The sequence below is a fragment of the Pelodiscus sinensis genome, chromosome 5 (genome assembly GCF_052426305.1).
Source record: "Pelodiscus sinensis isolate ZL-2025 chromosome 5, ASM5242630v1, whole genome shotgun sequence".
In the NCBI taxonomy this organism is placed as follows: domain Eukaryota; kingdom Metazoa; phylum Chordata; order Testudines; family Trionychidae; genus Pelodiscus; species Pelodiscus sinensis.
The window spans coordinates 84,149,891-84,156,970 of NC_143056.1; the positions used below are offsets into that span (position 1 = coordinate 84,149,891).

Genomic DNA, 7,080 nt, shown 5'->3' on the forward strand with positions numbered 1-7,080 from the left:
TGAGCTTCATTGAGTCTCTAGTTCAGCTTCTATTTTGGAAGGCAGAAAACATCTGCTTAGGGTAGAGATTTATGTTTATTTTGAGGAGGGAGACTCAGGAGGAATTTAAGAGAACAAAAGTTCACCTCCCCCAACAAAAAAGGGCACAGAGCTTGGGAAGTGCAACAGGCAAAAAATAGGCAGTTGGCACAGAAAGTGGACAAACTGGTTAAAGCATTTGGCCCAGGATAGCTGCACTTGTTGCTGTTTCTGCTGAGGAGTCTGACCCCTTCTGCAGAAAGGAAGGACAAGCCATAGATGGCCTGTGCTCTCAAAGCACACACAAAACCTGGTGAACACCCAGTACACCATCATCCCATATTTGTTGATGCACTAAAGAAGAGAGGACATTGCCAGGGTTTTAAGCAGTTACCAGATAGCAAAAGCAGGTAGGTTGAGAAGAATTGATCCTCTTACTCCCCCCCCAAATAAATATTTCTCAGCTTGAACATCACCTGATATTCACTACTCAAGCCCTAGAAAGCCCAAAATGAAAGATCAGCAGCCAGTTAAGCAAGGACAGGAGTGGTGGAAGTTTCTGCAGCACAGAATAACTTGTCACCCTTAGCTCTGGGAGATAGGAATGTATAATATGAGGAGAATGTTTGTCCCTAGCAGATAGGATATGAATGCCTAAGGGGCAGAAAAACAAATGGTCCAAATGGACTTGAGGAACGGGTAGCACGCTGAAGAGGCCAATTTGTTTTGGGAGTGGATATAGGAGTTAATTTCCATCCACACCTCCCCAGATACCCAGTGGGGGTTAGACTCAGGACTGTATAGGATCCAGGTGGTCTGCTGCTGTTGGAATACATTTATCTTAGAAGACTAGAAGCAGCTAGTTGGATACAGGAGAGGTGTCAGTACTGCAACATTGCTTCCCTGCCGTCCAGTAGGCACTGGGCAGCCTAAGGGTGCCTATCCCTTTAACAGAAGCTCAGCCAGACTCCGGGGCCTGCAGCTCCGGTTTCAGTGTGGGAAGCCAGTTTGCATGAAGTGCTCACAAAGGGGCCCTGTCCTTTTCTCTCCTCCCACCCCTTCCCTGGCTGTGAAGGAGAGAAGCCTGCTCCAAACTGAAGGAGATGGGGTCCCCATAGAGAACCCACCCTAGAGTTTGCAAGGGAGAAGCAAGGGGAGCCAGGGGCTGAGTAGGAGCGCTGGCATTCAGGGAGGTTCTGGGGAACCTCGTGCAGATGCGGATGGGCTAGCTGTGTGCCTGGGAACTGAGGCAGGGGCAGTGCCAGAGATATCCAGCCACGGGTCAGGCTGACTCAGCAGCTGGGATTGAAGAGCAGAGCAGCCGGTTTCCAAATAATGCCATGGCAAAGTTCCTATTTCACCGTGACCATTTGTCCGGATTTTATAGGGGGAGCCCCCATTATTTCAGACTTTTGTCTTATATGGCGGCTGTTTCCCCCACCCCGTGCTCATTTTTCACACACGCCCTCTTGTCCCCCTCATTGTACCCGCCTCATGGCAGCTGCTTCCCCCCCCCCCCCGGGACACCCCTGAGGCCGGACACTAACAGGGCAGCAGACAGTCAGCTCTCGCAGATGAGAGGGGGCTTCACTCCCCAGAGCACAGCACAACACAGCAGTAAGCAGAGAGCCTGCGGCGGACATACCAGCCTAGCGGAGTGGGGGAGAGGGGGGGGTTCAGTGCAAATCTGAGCGGCGGCGCCCCCTATCTCCCTCCCCACAGCGGGAGGCTGGAAAGGGGCGCTCCTTCCTCCTTATTCCACTAGGGAACTTTTACCTTGCAGACGCCAGCTTACTTGCCAGGGGCCGCTGCCTCCCACCCAGCGGGGCCGAGCTCCCCCCACCTCCCCTCCAGCCCACGCCGACCAGGCCAGGCTAAGCCCCCAGCGCGCTGGGAGCTCCGGATCTCCCTGGGGAACAGGTCAGGACAGAGCCCTCGGCAGCGCCTTGGGTGGGCGTGCAGAGCAGGGAGACCGCACACGGGGAAGGGCACCTAAGGGACCTCAGCTCTGCCCTTCCCCACAGCAAGGGAACGAGCCCACAGGAGCCCCTCTCTCGCAGCGCAGGGAGCGCCACGCCACCCCTTGTTCCAGAGCAGTCCGGAGGCAGATTACTTTGTGTCTTACCTCTGTAGTTGCTACCCTGGAGACTTCGGCTCCAAGCCCTGACGCAAGGGAGCCCCGCTCGGCAGCGTTCCCAGGGCAGGCTGCCCTGCTTACGGAGGGGTGGGGGACTGAACTGTGGATTGGATTGTCGCACGGCCCTAGCAGCTCCCCCCTCACTTATTTCAGGCGGCAGGACACAGAGGCCCCCGCCCCGCCTCCCAGCTCTAAGACGGAGCTCCCAGCTGGGCGGACCCAAGCAGCCCCGGGTGTTCCAAAGGAGCTTCGCTGCTGGTGGCTGGAGAATTAAGGCCTGGGACGGCAGCGGGAAGGGAGCGCGGGCTTGAGCAGCGCCAGGCGGGCAGGCAGCAGGGCTCCCATTACGTTCCTCTCCTCCTAGTTCCCTGGAGCTCTTGATCCAATTAGTCGGCTGTCACTGCGGTGTGAGCCAGGCCGCTGCCCGACAACAGGTGGGGCTGTGTTGTCCACACAGCGAGGAGCAGAGATAAGAGCAAAACCACGTGCCCGAAGTGGCCTGGGAGCTGTTGGCACCAGAACATGTTTAGCCATTTTTGTATAGTTTAACAGTAACTTTTAAATAGCGCTGAGTTTGCTTTTTCACTTCTTTGCTGAGTAGAAGCCTGGGGAGAGTAGGAACTGACACTGCAAAGAGCTTCTGAGAGTTTAGCTACAGCAACAGGAGTGACCCAAGTTTGACTTGGCCCAGGTACTGCTGCAGAGACCTGCCAGGACAGTTAGTGAGAGCCAAAATTTGCCTGAGTCTGGGCTAGGCACTACTCTGAAGAAGCTCATATTGCTGGAATCCCAGTGGGCCACTGGTGAGGCATCACTGGAAAGACCACCTCTCTGGAGTCTGGGTGGACCATCAGTAGGAGAAATCTGGGATAGGAGGCTCTTTCTGCATTTCTTAACACGTTTTCACGTCTGTCAGATAGGGTTGCCAACCCTACAAGATTGTCCTGAAGTCTCCAGGAATTAAAAAAAAATTTTAATTAAAGGTTATGTCATGTAATTAAACCTCCCAGAATGTGTCCACCAGAACTGGCAACCCTAATTTCAGCCAATTAGCTGACCTGTAAGGATCATTGAACCAATCTGGCTGGCTGAAGGGAGACTAAGGGAAGGTCTGGGAGACTCATCTGTTGTTGTTTCTCATACTCCCCCCTCCCCCAAAAAAGTGGAGAAGCCACTCCCCATCCATTTCCTCTTGCCATATTTTAGCTTTTGCTCTTCCTGGTGCAGGAAATCAGGAGTTTCACCATTGCCTTCTTTGGCTGTTGTTTTTGTGTCCCTCCCTGCTCTACCTAACTCATTAGGAGTCTGCAACTTTTTATCTGAAAATGCCATCTACTTTCTGAACAATTCGGTGCTTTTAAGTCCCTAAACTGGAGTTAATGTAGTGTAGCCTGAACCCTCCATGTTCAAGATACCAAAGTTTATGTCCCTCAAGGCAATTGGCCACGATATATGACATGATTGGGAGTCCTAAGCAGGAATATTTTGCCCCCATCATATACTAATGATTAATAGGAGGCCTTCTGGAGTTATTTGGGACTCTAAGCAATTGCTTAGTCTGCTTTTGCTTACTGCTGGTTCTGAGGGCAGGTTTTATATTTTGGGAGTCAGTGAGACTTGGTGCTCCTCTTTAATTTTTCTCATTAAATTATAGGGTTCCCAATGATGTTCATTCAATAACAGTAACAAGAAAAGACTGAGGACCTTAGGGCTGAAAGGAAAGGGCAGCTCTGCCCAGCCCAGGAACCTTAGGAATCTATTTCTTGGTGCTGTTTTGTTTGCCAAGTGTTCTGATATTTGTAGATATCTGGAACTGATAGATAATTTAAAAGTTGCCTCAGGTTTCCTGGGAGCTAGAATGGTAACTCCTGCATCGTGGGGCCCTTCTGAGATGCATACTATAGAAAAGAGAGTCTAATGTCTGAAACATCTTTTTGTTCCCTTTACTCTGATAATTATGTTTTAACTTGAGTGGTCATCCTAAAACAGTCCCACAGATGGGCCCTGTTTATAATAGATCAAAAAGTACATCCTTTCCACAAAGAGTGTTTGAAAATCCTTACCCAACCTTAAGTTAGCTCCATGGGAAATAATAGGTAGCAAATGAATTTCCCTTTTCATATTTTCAGGGGGAAAAAAGAGGTTTGATCAGTGTTTTTCAGCATAGTGTGATGTTCACTCATGGCTTCATTAAATTCCAACATGTTAGTTAAATTACCTACTTTACATGCATTTCCAAAGTATGAAAATGACAGAAACCTTGGGTAATTGTCATAGGAGAAGTGTATCCAGGTCACAGCGTTTGGGATGTGATCTTAGTACACCTTCCTTTTGTACAGGATGGGATTTCATTTTCTGTTTGGGGTTTCGTCTCCTGTGTCCATTTGTCCATGTTGTCTATTACTGATCATGGCACGATGCTCTATTGCTATCTTTATCTCTTCTATCTTTTTCCTTTCTTCTTGGGTAGGAGTGGCTATAAGGAGGCAGAGCCTCCTGGTACAGGAGGAGGTCGAAGAATGTGATATTCTCTATGACATGTTTTCTCCTCTTTTTGGACTACATTCTTGCTTCCATATACTGACCTAAATTGAGTTACTGTGATGTTACTTTCGCATCAAATAGCAAGACTTTGTCACAAATGAGGAGCTTTGGAACAGAGCAGGACAAGAACCACTTGACATTCAAATCAAGAGAAAGAAGTGGAGATGGCTAGGCCACACTCTCAGAAAACCATCATCCAGCATAGCCCATCAAGCTCTCACATGGAACCCGCAAGGAAAACGCAAAAGAGGAAGACCTCGGACACCTTGGAGAAGATCTGCTGAGATTGAAGGACAACAACTGGGGTACTCCTGGAGTCAGCTAGAAGTTTTGGCTCAAGACAGAGTAAAGTAGATGACCTATGCTCCACTCGGAGTACAAGGGTTTAAGAAGAAGAAGAAGATGTTACTTTCTCTTAAAATGGCATAATCAAGTAGTCAGATAGAAGCAGGAGCTTTGGATTTCTTATAGCAGAGATCAAGGTATTGGGCAGCAAAAAGCCTATTTATACTATATATACCTTTAAGCATACCAAGCCACCAAGTCAGGAGCCACAGTTACAGTGTTTTTTTTCTTTATCTTGGTACAACTTAATAGAAATGATCATAACCATATAAAGATTATAGGTCACTGACAAAGGATGGAAAAATAAGGATAAGATCCCATCCATCCTACAGTTAACAGGATCCCCAGACTTGGTTGCCTTCGTACTATCAGTGGGTCTTAAGAGACTAAAAATTGTAAATAAAAACAACAAAAATATTATATTCAAGTAAACCCTATCACTGGGATTCCCAATGCATCTGGTTTTCTCCATTCCTGCTTTTTAGATTGTAAGAACTCTAACGCAACTCTTTTAGTGAACAAGTAAGTCCTTAACCAGTAAAAATAATCGCAAAGGAATCTGGTGAATCTCCAGAGTGAAACTAAACCTTGTGTTAGTGTTTGATAAGAAATAATTATTTATTAATTCCATTCTAGCTAAGTGAAAAATCTAAAGGTTGCTATGTGTGTACTCCTCTGGGCAATGAATTTAACGTAAATGAGGTGAATAGGATAGGGTGAGTGTTCGCATCTTTGCTGGAGACAATTTTTCTGCAAGTCTGAGGTAACAGAACCACAGTTTACTACAAATCTGTTGAAGTCAACAGAAGTTTTTCCAACTATTTCAATTGGGTTTTTATCAGGCCTTTTTTTCAGTGGAAAAGATTGAAAATGTACACTTTAAAAATTCTGTGGAAAGCAGGACAGATTAATACTTCAGTAATGTAAACTATAATTTTCTGCTTGCTATTTAATGAGATATTTGAATCTCATGGAACCTCTATCCTCCTTTTGATCTCTCTGCATCTATTGAAGCTGTTGACTAAACTCATCTTGCCTGCCATGAACAAGAGGAGAATTTTCCTATAGTTTCCTTTCCTACAAGTTTAATACTGTAGACTTTCAAGACGTCAATGTGTGTTCAGTGGGCGGATGGCTTGCAGAGAGGTGCTAGTTTGATTTAGTGCCAAATGTGTAGTAGGAGTATTTTGCAAAGACATATAATAAGACAAATTATCATGAAGTGCCTGTGTTGATATTTATATTTATACAGAAATAGATACTTGTTTCTTATGTGTCATGTCATTGTTATTTACAATTTTGTGATGTTATATTCCAGTAGACAAGCATGGTTTGTATGTGTTTTAATGTAGCATAGTGACATGGAAGACAAGCATAAGAGTTCATTGTAACATTTTTTTTTACTAAAACATGGACAAATGGATGAGTGGACTATAGCCTTTCTGTAAAGTTATCAACATATGAATAACAGGCTGATATCACACTAGATGCAATGGAATGTAATTTTAAGTGGGGGTTGTTTTGTCCTAATTTCTTGAATGTTGTTAAATGGAGCATTAACAAAGGTCCAGTGATCTGATTTTGTCATTTGATTTCAGCTGTGATTTGTACCATATCTTCTATTTTTTTAGACACATCTTAAACAGAATATGTGAATGTTGACATTTTGAATTCATATTTTGTATTATAAAATCCACTACGGACATCGTCATGCAGCTCCAATGTCTTTGTTTGGTGCTCTAGAAATGCATACGATTGAGATTGTTTGTGGGGCCCATGTCTAACAATGTGATTAATATATTTGATGACAACCTAAGTCTTTTGGTAACCTGTTGTCTGTGACTAGACTGTTCTGATCCACAGGCAGTTCCAATAAAAGTGAGTATGGTAAAAGATCTACTCACATGTACTCCAGAAGAGAGTCAGGCTGGTTGTGTTAATTTTGTTGCTGATTCTAAGGTGCAGATAAAAATGTTACTTTCCGCTAGAATTCTTTCCACAGCAGGGAGGCTGTGGGATTTGGGCAATGTTTGCTA

General features: G+C 45.6%; 1 protein-coding gene across 2 annotated transcripts in view; it reads right to left on the minus strand.

The window, feature by feature from the left end:
- Nucleotides 1–2,277, minus strand: part of PACSIN3 (protein kinase C and casein kinase substrate in neurons 3) — a 31,579-nt gene extending 29,302 nt beyond the window's left edge. Inside the window, exon 1 of one of the 2 annotated variants that reach the window (XM_014579648.4) lies at nt 2,144–2,277. The gene's annotated coding sequence lies outside the window, so the exon portion shown is untranslated. The remainder of the gene's footprint in view (nt 1–2,143) is intronic. The other variant, XM_014579646.4, reaches the window with a different exon arrangement.
- Between the last annotated feature and the right edge of the window lie 4,803 nt (nt 2,278–7,080).